This window comes from Podarcis cretensis (assembly GCF_951804945.1).
Source record: "Podarcis cretensis genome assembly, chromosome: 3".
Lineage (NCBI taxonomy): Eukaryota > Metazoa > Chordata > Lepidosauria > Squamata > Lacertidae > Podarcis > Podarcis cretensis.
The window spans coordinates 69,159,812-69,172,461 of NC_137172.1; positions in this window are offsets into that span (position 1 = coordinate 69,159,812).

Here is a 12,650-nt window from a genome sequence, read left to right on the forward strand (position 1 = left end):
CCCGAGAGTGGGGCGACATAAACTTTTAAAAGTTCCCTCCAGGTCCCAGAATACAGTGCAGAAAACGTCACAAATACATCACAAGAGGTGGGGTTCCATGGATCATCACTACAGGAAAGTAGGTGGTGGGTTTACACAAATCATCACTTCAGTAAGGTGGGGACTACATAGATCATCACTACAGTAAGGTAGGCAGGGTAGAGATTACATAGATCATCACTTCAGTAAGGTAGGCAGGGTAGAGATTACATAGATCATCACTTCAGTAAGGTAGGCAGGGCAGAGATTGCCTGGAGTAATAGAGATATGCATAAACGTTTCCTGAGTACAGGTGATGGCAAGACAATGGCACAGCCATGCATCGCCCATTACCTAGCATTGCCTGGAGGAAGGGCTTGACTGGACCATTTGACAGGATTAAGGTTTTCCTGGGTACGTGACCTGTCGGTTCGAGGATTATGGCGCTGAGGGTAGCATCATGGAGTCCGGAGGGAATCGAGTAGAATAACATTAAAATGGAGAAGATCGAAGCTTTGGCTGATTTTATATTATTTTCTGAAGTTTTCGGCTTCTTGCCGGTCAAGTGTATATTGTATATTGAAAGCGGAAACAAATGGATACAATGTAACAGGACTTTGACAGTTTTACGAGGTCGCTAGTTTCGGTTCCATTGTTGTAGCAGCGGGGAGCCGTCAACAACTTGTCAGGAGGTTAAATGAGGCGTGCAAGAACTCCCTGAGCTAGCTCCTGCAGGGGAATGCATGTTCTTGATTGGCTAAGGCGCAGCCATTATGGTCAATGGGGAAACAGTATGATACGGTCTACTCGTTAGAAATAGGGCGAACAAGACTTAAGAGGGAAAGGCTTATTTCGCCCGTATATAGAAGGAAAAGATATATATATAAGGAGAAGATATTATTTATAAAGTCAAGGGTATAGTGTGGTGCTTGTGCAACAGTGTGGGGGTTCAGGAGTCACGGCAGAGCTGGGCGCCGTCGAGGTCATCGCCTCGGGCCCCTTGCCTCAGGCCCCTTACTCATAAGGAAAGGTACCCCCCCTCCTTCTGTATCAGTCCCCCATTCGGAGATAGATTTGCATTGAAGTTCTGTAAGAACTTGCAAATCCTTTCTCCGCACCCTATACCCCTGTGATTTCGTACTCTCCCTCCCCCAGGTGTCTCATTTGTACGTATTCAGGGAAGACAGAGGCACTGTGGGAGCGGGAATAGGCTCGGATAGGAAGAGGGGCGGATTGAGCAGGACAGCGGAGGAGAGAGCAACAAGGAGAGACACAGTGTATAGTACAGCAGAGCACTGAGATGCAAAGGATAATAATAAGGGCAGTAAGCAATATCACCTTAAGTAACTGTCGGAGCCATCCGAGCTTGGGCAACCATCCCCACAAGTCTATGTCGGATAGACCTTCATGTAGTATCTCATCCAGCTTCCCTGCCAGCTCGTGGATATTGTTCAAATGTCCGGTAATATTCAAAGTCTGATCAGTCACATATGTGCAACACTCAGTGCCTATTAGGGCACAGGTCCCTCCTTGACTGGACAGGAGAAAGTCCGTCGCAATCCTGGTCTGTAAACTAAGTTGTCTCACCTCTGACAGCTCCGACATCAGAGAGTCCGTGATTTGGGTTGCCTCTTGCATGAATTTCAGAAGGATGTCGGTAAGTCGGAGGATGTCCACATGATTAGAGCCGGCCGCATAGGCAGGGAAGAGTGCCCGACCGACAGCCTCTCCGTTGGCAGCGACATCCGATAGGTCCGACAGTCCCTTCTGTTCTCTCTTATTCCTCTGCCTCCCAGGGGGTAGGTGTGGGACTACTCTAATGCCGGGGACAATGTACCCTACGAAGCAAGATCCTGACATATGAGGGCTCACCCAAGTATATGCGCGGTGACCACATATCCAAAACAAGCCACTGAGGTAGGACTCCATTCTTCCAGAGGCAAAAGCTTGCAGTAACATGGAGTCAGCGGGCTGAGGCTGCCAGGCAGGAGGGTGTCCGACAACGGTGGCCCAAGCAAGGGTGAGATTTTGGAAAGTTCGGGATGCGGCCACATCGGTAACAGTGACGTGACCGGTGGGTAAAAGTTCTAAGTTGGAGGTGCAGGTACTGGACCCAATGAAAGTTCCCTCTCCAGTGAAGATGCGGCAGAGGGGTCCCTTTGTAGGGCCAGTAAGGTAGAGGTATTGGTGGGTCAAGTTCAAGGCCGTTAAATTCCAAGAAGCGACGTCTCCCGATCGGAACTGTTCAGTGGTCACGGGTACAGGAACAAGGGGAAGACTTTGTTGGAGGTGGCTGGGCGCATGTGCGCATATCCAGCATTCAGGATAGGGTGCCTCTTTAGCCACCCGGCCCAAGAGTTTGATGTAAGAGTTCTGTTCCCAAGAGGAGAGGAGATCCTCCCCTGGGAGGGAGGGATCAGTGCCGAGCTGGCGAGGTGCCGTGCCGAGTGGATGAAGTGGGTCGGTGGTATTAAGGAGTCGCCTGTCCTGGGCTATGCCTCCGCATCTCAAAGGTCCTACGTGATCCCAAGTGGGGGAGCGTGAAGGATGTGCCGGATGATACCACCCTTCTAAGTATTCTGCCCCTTTCCAGTCGTGGGTGACTCCAAGATTCCAGAGGCAACAGAACCCTCTCAGGCAGAGTCCTTGCAGCTGGGGTTTTTGGGGTTCTGGGGCCATGAAGAGACATTGGAACCCGAAAATCAAGTTGTCGGAGGGGTTAGTGGTGTCGGTGTAGGCCGATGTGGCCCCCCCTTTTTCGACTTCAGTCCAATTTGGGTTCCTCAAGATTTCTCCGTTGCCGTAAAGGAAATGGGTCCCGTTCTTACAACTAAGGCGGTAGTAGGAACGGTCAAGGGTGACTGCTGCTGACCCAATCCGGTGTAGGTGTCCATCTTGGATGAAAAGTTCCCAGTATTCACTGGCAGTTAGTCGGGGCACGAGGGAATGGCGTAACAATGTTCGAGACTCAGGGAGGCAGAAGTCAAAGTCCCCCATTCGATCCGGATTCGACTTCCCACCGGTTTCGACTCGATGGTAGTCCAAAAAATGGTAACCTGTAGTTAATCCGGTGCAATGATCGGTTGGTGTGGCTGAGGACTGGGTCGAAGCCTTTAAGGTGAGGAAGATGAAGGAGAAATACATGATCAGAGTCTGGGGACAGCAAGGCATTATCAGAGGGAAGGAGTTATCAATGTACTGTCAGAGGAGCTGTCAAAGGCGCGCTGTCAAAGGAGCTGTCAAGGAGCTGTCAGAGGCGCTGTCAAAGGCGCGCTGTCAGAGGAGCTGTCAGAGGAGCTGTCAAAGGCACGCTGTCAAAGGGGATGTCAAAGGCGCGCTGTCAGAGGAGCTGTCAAAGGCGCGCTGTCAGAGGAGCTGTCAAAGGCGCGTTGTCAGAGGAGCTGTCAAAGGCGCGCTGTCAGAGGAGCTGTCAAAGGCGCGCTGTCAGAGGAGCTGTCAAAGGCGCGCTGTCAGAGGAGCTGTCAAAGGCGCTGTCAAAGGAACTGTCAAAGGCGCTTCAGGCGTAGCTTGATAGCGTCGGAATCCGGGATGATCTCGGATGTCCAGTTGGGCGATACTGTATCAGGTCCGGTCTGTTGGGCCCGATTCTGACCCCGATCTGGTCCGGTCTGTTGGGCCCGATTCTGACCCCGATCTGGTCCGGTCTGTTGGGCCCGATTCTGACCCCGATCTGGTCCGGTCTGTTGGGCCCGATTCTGGCCCCGATCTGGTCCGGTCTGTTGGTCGTCGTCGTCGTCGTCAATGTATGAAGTTGGTGGGGTGGGCGGAGTCGAGAAGGTGAAGTCCTCGCCGAGACTGTCCCCCGGCTCTTGGGGAGGGGGTGACGACTTGCACCTGGTGTGGTGTAGCCAGGAGTTCTTTTCACCTACTTTCACGGCAGTCTGTGAGGTTAGAAGGACTTGGTAGGGACCTTCCCACGCGGGTTGAAGCGGTTCCTTCTGATAGACCTTGACTAGGACCCAGTCTCCGGGGTGGAAGGAGTGGGCTTGGACGTCGATGGGTAGGTTCTGTCCTTCAATGGCGGCGTACTGGTGGAGGCGTTGTAACTATCTGGAGCTGAATAACATAATTAGTAAGTTCTGCTTCTCCCAGCTCCAGTTCTGAGAGTGGGAATAGAGTGTTGTAGACTGGAGGGGGTCTCCCAAACAAGAGTTCAAACGGGGAGAGTTTTAAACGTTCAGTTGGGGCACTACGTATGTTGTGAAGAACCAGTGGGAATGCATTAACCCATTTTAGGCCCGTAAGGTTGCAAAGTTTTCCCAACTGTATTTTTATTTCCTGGTTCATTCGTTCTACTTGGCCAGAGGATTGTGGGTGATATGGCGTGTGGAGGTCCCACCGAATTTGGAGGGCCTTGGCCACTAGCTGCACTATTTCGGCCGTAAAGTGAGTTCCCCTGTCGCTGTCTAGGCAGCGAGGTATCCCATATCAGGGAATAATATCTTGTAGGAGAGCCCTAGCAACTACGGATACGGTAGCCTTTCGGCAAGGGAATCCCTCCACCCATGAAGAAAATTGGTCCACTATAATTAAAGCGTGTTTAAAACCCTGGCATAGAGGCAGATCGATAAAGTCAAGTTGTAAGTTCTCGAAGGGGACAAAGGTCCACGGTCTAGCTCCTGGTGGTCTCCTGGGTTCGCGCTTGGGATTGAAGCGGTGACAGGTTATGCAATTCTTTGATGCTGCCGTGGCAGCGGCAGCTATCCCTGGGGCATACCAAGATCTAATAACATGTTCCATCAGCCTCCCTTTTCCCCAATGTGTCCGTTGGTGAAGAATTCTCGCTAATTTTGGAGTCCAGGCCTTTGGAAGGACGGTTCTTCCATCGGGGAGGACCCAGATACCGTTTCGTTCTGTGACCCCTATAGATTGCCACGTGGCCCTTTCATCCCCTGGGGCAGATTTGTAAATTTCTGTCAAGTCTAGATCGGTAGGTAGCTGCACGGCTTGGAATTCAGAGTCATTGTTAGGGGTGCGAAGGGCAGCTGTCTGTGCGGCTTTGTCGGCTCGTCTATTTCCTTTGGAGACTAAATCCCTGCCTTTTGTATGAGCTTTGCAGTGGACAACGGCTATTGCGGCGGGTAAGTGAATTGCCGTCAGAAGTCGTTCTACCAGAGCGGCATGTGAAATTTGGGATCCGGCGGCGGTCAGGAAACCTCTCTGAAGCCAAATTTGGCCGGTTGTATGTACTAAGCCGAAACAGTATTTACTGTCCGTATAAATAGTAGTCCTTTTCCCTTCGCCAATCTCACAGGCGCGTATAAGCGCAATTAATTCGGCGGCTTGGGCACTATATTGTGGGTTGATTGGATTTGACTCTAGCACTTCGAAGTCAGACACCACTGCATACCCAGTCTTCCTAACTCCGTCAATAACTTTAGAACTGCTATCGGTATACAATATTAAGTCCGCATTTTCCAGGGGGAGGTGATCTAAATCTTCCCGGGGTTTTTCAGCTTGTCGGACTATGGTAGCGCAGTCATGATGTGGAGTGCCATCGTTGGGAAGGGGTAGCAAGGTGGCTGGATTCAGGGAATTGACGCGCTTAATTGTGACATTAGACGGGGTTAATAGGAGGGCTTCGTACCGGTTGAGGCGGGAATTTGAGAAATGGTGACATCCTTTTAGGGTTAGGAGGGTTGAGACCGAGTGTGGCACATGAACTGTGATTTCATGGCCCAGGACAGTTTCTTGAGCTTTCTCGAGGAGGAGCGCAGCAGCAGCGATAGCTCTTAGACAGCTGACTGCCCCTTTCGCCGTGGTGTCGAGTTGTAAGCTGTAATAGGCTACTGGTCTTTCTTGGTCTCGAAAGGGTTGGGTTAGGACACCTGAGGCGACTCCCATTTGTTCATGAATGAACAAGTTAAAGGGGACCCGGTAGTCGAGCAATCCTAAGGCAGGAGTGGATCTCAATTCCCGTTTCAAGCGTTCAAAGGATTTATAAGCGCCTTCTTCCCAAACCAATGGGTCTGGGTGGTCCTGGCGGGTGATAGCGGTTAAGGGTTTCGTTATTTCGCTGTAGCCAGCAATCCATGCTCGACAGAAGCCGGCCATTCCAAGGAAGCCGCGCAACTGTCGCTTTGTTTTAGGGAGTGGAATTTTAGTGACCATTTCAATTCTGTCGGTGGCGAGGCTTCGGGTACCCACTCCCAAGATGTGCCCGAGGTACTTTACTTCTTGTTTACAGTATTGGAGTTTCTTTGGGGACACTTTATGTCCCTTCCTCGCTAGTTCAGATAGGAGGTGTTTAGTGTCTATCTTGCATGCCTCTTCACTAGTAGAGCATAATAAGAGATCATCTACGTAGAGCAAGAGGGCGGAGTTTGCAGGTAGGTGAATGTCCTGCAAATCCTGGTGTAAGATGGCTGAAAATATTGCGGGTGATTCCACGTATCCCTGGGGTAACCTTGTCCACATTAATTGACTGGGCCCCCAGGTAAAAGCGAAAAGGAACTGGCTAGCTGGGTCCAGGGGTATGCTGAAGAAGGCGGAGCATAAGTCCGCGGCGGTGTACCAAGTTGTCCCTGCCGGAATCGCATTCAGGAGGCAGTTTGGGTTTCCCACCACTGGGTGTCGGGGTATTACAAACTGGTTTACTAGTCTCAGGTCTTGGACAAAACGATATCAGACTGGGGCTCCCTCTTTTGAGGGCTTCTTTATGGGGAGCACGGGAGTGTTACAGGGTGAGGCGCATGGAACTAGGATCCCTTTTTCGAGGAAGTCCTTAATCATGGGTGTTAACCCTTCGATGGCTTCTTTAGGCAAGGGGTATTGCTTGGTACAGGGGAAGGGCAGGTCGGTTCTGTAAGTGATCTTAACGGGAGTGGCTGATATTAGAAGTCCAACGGAGGTTGATTCAGTGCCCCACAAGGAAGGGGGTAATTCGTTCTCTAACTCTGGAGGGAGTTCGGGAAACTGGCGGTCCAATTCTGCTTCCCGTATGATACCCTGGAACGCGGGGATGGAGTCCTCGGGCATATATAGGTAGATGCCGTCCGAGGAACATTTTATGGTGGCGTTGAGTTTGCAAAGGAGGTCCCTGCCGAGGAGGTTAACAGGACTGCTAGTTAAAAGGAAGGTGTGTTCTGCTAATAGGGGTCCAAGGGTAACTTTAGCTGGTTGCGAGAGTGGGCAAGTGCGGGGTATCCCATCTAGTCCCATTACCTTCTTGGTTACTGTCCCTGGTTCCAGGTGACTATCAGTTAGGGTGGAATATGTGGCCCCTGTGTCTAGTAGACATTCATAGGGGTGACCGTCGATCTCAATAGTACAGACAGGATCCTCCGGTGACAATGTTATCACGGGGCAGATGGTTTGGTTTGGACTTAGGCTGGGATCCCCTTTTAGTAGTCAGTAGGCGTCCTGATCATCGGGAGGTGGCTGGTTTGGGGGGTGCAAGGGAGGAGCAGTAGCGTTTGCCCAAGGGTGAGTAGGCGCGTTTATTGTTGGCATTCGGGTTTGTGGGCCCGATTGAGGTCGTTGAGTGTGAGGCATTTGATTCGTAGGCACTTGCGGAGCGTAGTCCTCTGGTTTGTGGTTAATGTGTCCCTGGGTCAGGTTGGGTTGTGGGGAAAAAGGAGGGTGGCTCGTTCGGGTAGGGAATGGCCTGGAGCCCTGTCCCCCGTAGGATGGTGTGTTGAGGTAGGGGCAGAATCTTTTTATGTGTCCCTCCTCTTGGCAGTAGTAACACCCCCCGGCGCCTGGCCCCCATTGCCTATAGGGATTCGGGGGTCCTCCACCCCGGACTCCTCTTCCTCGGCTGAGACCTCTACCTCGGTTAAGGCCGTAGGTGGTTTCCATACTTAAGGCCAAAATCTGCTCGGCCTCGGATTTTGTTTCCTTTTTCTTTCTTTCATCTCGAGAGTTGTAGACGGATTTTGCAATGGATAAGATTTCGCTTACGCTCTTTCCGTCGTATCCAATTTGGAGATTTAGGGCTTTCCTAATGTCTGGACAGGCCTGATCCTTGAAGAAACCTTTAACGATTACTTCATGCTGTGAATTTTCGGGGTCTATCCCTCCCCACGTCTTGATAGCAGAAACCAATCTAGTATAATAATCAGATGGGTGTTCGTTTGGTCCCTGCATTATCGTTTGGACTTTAGTCCAATTAACAGTGTGTTGTCCGGCAGCCTTAACGCCATCCAGAATGGCTTTCTTAAATAGGTTCAAATTCCAGATCCCATTTGAGGTGTTGTAGTCCCATGCAGGATCTACTCGGAGGCATTGTGCTGTGAGAGCCTGCAATCCTTGGGGCCGTCCCCTCTGATAGTCGGGTGATTCTATTGCCTCCCCAGCTTTAGTTAGAATGTCTGCCTTCTCTGCCTCATTAAAGAGGGCGTTGAGAAGGACATGGACGTCTGGCCAGGTGGGGTTATGGGTGGAAAAGATGGCGCTGATTTGCCGGTGGCATTTGTCAGGGTCGTCCCTCAGAGAGGGCATCTGATTTGACCAAGTTACGAGATCAGAAGTATAGAAGGGTTGGTGTGTATAAACCATTCGCGGGGGTCCATCAGGTTGAAGAGGTGGAATCGGCAAGGCCCTTAGGGGCATCTGGACCGCGGTGGAGCTCACGGTAGAGCTTACTTGATCGGAAGTTCCTGGAGCCCCCGCACTGTGATCTGGGGTTTCTGCTGTGCACTCACAAGGTTCTGAGGGGAGAGGGTTATTTCTGGCTTGGACGGGGTCCTCGACTGTGTTGCGAAGTGTTGAGGGGGGAATTTTAGTCTTGGCCTGCCCGGGGTCTTTTTGGTCCCTCTTTGCCTGTAGCCTTGTGACTCTTTTGTTCTCGATGCTCTGTGCCCCTTCATCCCCCATTTCGTCATCACTACTTGAGCTACTACTAGGCGGCGGTGGTCCTCTATAGTAAAAGGGAATCAGGGTACGCTGTACGTCATCGTCTACTGAGTGCCCTTCGTAAGGGGGGGGGCATGGGCTGCCGTCCGGGATTCAATATAGGTAACTGGTAGGATGCAGTCCCTTTCGGGGCTCGGAGGAATCCCTTTACGGTCTCAAAAGCAGCCAGATATTCCAACTGACGGGGCTTTTCCTCCATTAAGTATTTCTTGAGGTGGTTCAAGCGCTCTTCTTTAAACGAACCCCCTGCCGGCCAACGCAATTCGGGCTTGGCGGAGGCGGTGCTGGCGGGCCAAATTACAGAACAGAGGTCCTCTAATTTCTGCTTCGATAATAATTTGTGGCCAGGAATCGTCTTCCAATACGTGATAACAAATTGGAGGGGAGAGTCAGGGTCCTTCTGAGACTGAGATGGCTTTCTAGAAGCCTTCCTCTCAGAGTGAGCCCGCTCGCGTTTGGAAGCCTGGGTACCCATTTTGTTTTACGCGTGTCTAGACAGAAAGAGGGGAGAGAAAGGGCGGTAAGGATTGGTGTATACTTAACACAGGGATTTATAGTAAAGAGGGGTCTTCAGTCGCTTGGCAACTTCCTTAGAGAGGTTTTAAAGAGCTCTAGCTATCCGGTATTTCCTTCCTATTTTCGTAACCTGGGGTCCCTTTTCCACTCTGCCGATCCCGCCCAATTCCTCATGGGCTATCCCTCCTGGCAACCTCCTACCTATCGTCACAATCTCAGGAAAAGGGGCCCTACTGAATGCCCGCGCCGTGCGGTGCCAGATCGGGTGATCCCTGGATAGAATTTCGGGTCGAAAATCCCCCTTGCTTTCGGAAGCGGGCTTACGATACACGTGGTACGTAGCCCGACCGGTGCGGCTGGGATCTGGATAGAAAGCAAGACCACTTCCTGCCCCCTAGAAAGGACGCTCGGGAAGCTCGGAAAGAGAACTCCAACCCCTTGCTTTCAACTGGGATACCCGTTGCGGAGAGTCGGCTATCTTTCAAGTCGGGTCTCTCCGTCTTACTTTCGGGCTCCCAATTGGTGCGGCTGGCTGGAGAATTATAGAGAAAGGGATAGAGCTCAGAACCCCCCTTTCGGGTCGAGCAGCAGTCCACGGTCTCTCTCACCAATTGGACTAAGAGACAGGCGAGAAGGAGCGATAGAGAGGAGGGCAGAGAATTCAGTTGCCAGGAGATTTCCACCCCTTTCCCACCAGTGCACTGGATTTTCCTTTTCCTTATACTCAAGCGTCTTCTATGACGATCCCGGGATCGATGAGTAAGCCGGCTGGATTCCCTTTGCTCCCTGGCTGAACCCTTGGGACGTTCGATTACCGCCCGGAGGATGGCCGGAGGTCCAAAGGATCTTCCCAGGCAAAATGGCCCGGAGCCGGCTGAAGATTTCGGGGCCCCCGGTCAGCAGCACGGGAGTACCGCCAGCCCCACATTGGGCGCCAAATGTTACGGAAAATTCCGGGTGCGGAGTTGCCCTGCCACCCGGCTCGTCGGACGGAGTCCGCGGGTCCTAGCGGAAGAAATGAGTTCAGCCGGAGACGGAGCAAGATGCGGAGATCCAAGTTTATTGTGCAATAGGTTCAAGATGGGGTTGAACCCCGAGAGTGGGGCGACATAAACTTTTAAAAGTTCCCTCCAGGTCCCAGAATACAGTGCAGAAAACGTCACAAATACATCACAAGAGGTGGGGTTCCATGGATCATCACTACAGGAAAGTAGGTGGTGGGTTTACACAAATCATCACTTCAGTAAGGTGGGGACTACATAGATCATCACTACAGTAAGGTAGGCAGGGTAGAGATTACATAGATCATCACTTCAGTAAGGTAGGCAGGGCAGAGATTGCCTGGAGTAATAGAGATATGCATAAACGTTTCCTGAGTACAGGTGATGGCAAGACAATGGCACAGCCATGCATCGCCCATTACCTAGCATTGCCTGGAGGAAGGGCTTGACTGGACCATTTGACAGGATTAAGGTTTTCCTGGGTACGTGACCTGTCGGTTCGAGGATTATGGCGCTGAGGGTAGCATCATGGAGTCCGGAGGGAATCGAGTAGAATAACATTAAAATGGAGAAGATCGAAGCTTTGGCTGATTTTATATTATTTTCTGAAGTTTTCGGCTTCTTGCCGGTCAAGTGTATATTGTATATTGAAAGCGGAAACAAATGGATACAATGTAACAGGACTTTGACAGTTTTACGAGGTCGCTAGTTTCGGTTCCATTGTTGTAGCAGCGGGGAGCCGTCAACAACTTGTCAGGAGGTTAAATGAGGCGTGCAAGAACTCCCTGAGCTAGCTCCTGCAGGGGAATGCACGTTCTTGATTGGCTAAGGCGCAGCCATTATGGTCAATGGGGAAACAGTATGATACGGTCTACTCGTTAGAAATAGGGCGAACAAGACTTAAGAGGGAAAGGCTTATTTCGCCCGTATATAGAAGGAAAAGATATATATATAAGGAGAAGATATTATTTATAAAGTCAAGGGTATAGTGTGGTGCTTGTGCAACAGTGTGGGGGTTCAGGAGTCACGGCAGAGCTGGGCACCGTCGAGGTCATCGCCTCGGGCCCCTCGCCTCAGGCCCCTTACTCACGAGGAAAGGTACCCCCCCTCCTTCTGTATCACAGCCCTTTGGCTAAAAAGGTCTCTCCCACCTGTCTACCTTCAAGACTTTTGTCCAAATGTTAGGGTTGGCCCAAGACATTTTGGCACCTGAGGCAAACCACCAAATGGGGCCTCCCTCCTCACCAGGAAAGAAGGGGTGAAGGAGGGGGAATAAAGTTCTACATCGGGATCTGTGGTCCCTATGGATCCTGCTGTCTGAGGCAGTCGCCTCACCTTGTCTCATAGGTGGGCCTGCCTGCCAAATGCATGTTCTTCACCACTGGGAACTTTGTTACAGAACTGAGGACAAAGCTTGTAGCAAGTAATGTAAGGTAGCCTCTCATTCATACGCTCATACTGTACACATGTAAGAAAGCCACTGCTATAACAAAAGAGTGAGGAAAGTGGTACTGGTTGCTCTTCCAGCGATGCTGATGACAGCAGTGAGGAAAAACTAGTGTTTGTAAAGGCAGCTGTAGGCAACAATGATTTCATTGGAGAGATGTGCGTTCAACACTTACAGCGTTCTTTGGGAGAAATAGTGTCAAATGTTGCTATATCTCAGATCAGCCTTGTGAAAGATGATTATGTTCACCACTGTAACTGAAAGCACTGCTACCACTTATCTGATTTAAATGTGAGCTTTTTACTTCCTGTTGCATCCCATGGGGTGCTAACGTTTCATGTTTTAAGTAAAATATTAAAGGACCTTTTCCTTCCTCATTGATGATAAGGGAACGCTGTAATCCAGCTATAGCACTAATGGCCTGTAACAAGTTTTTAAAATGTGAAAACCATGCAATTGTTATTTCAGCTGGTTAAGTATGCATGCCTCATTACCGGCACAACAGCTTTCGCTTTATAGGATGGCTCTGAGTTCAAGTATATGATGAAATAAAAGGATGGAATGAGTTGTCAGCATTGTAAGCTGCTTTGGTTCTCATGTGCCGAATAAGAAATAGTCTGCACATATTTCAAATTGATGGCAAAGAAAATATAAAATGGGCACTACACTCAGTGTAGTATCTTTGGCTTGTTAAACTGGATAAATAAATACATTTAAATGTGTAGCAGTTAATGAATAAGGACCCAAACCAGTTCAAGTGCAAGCTCAGCACCCATGCACAGAAGATTCTT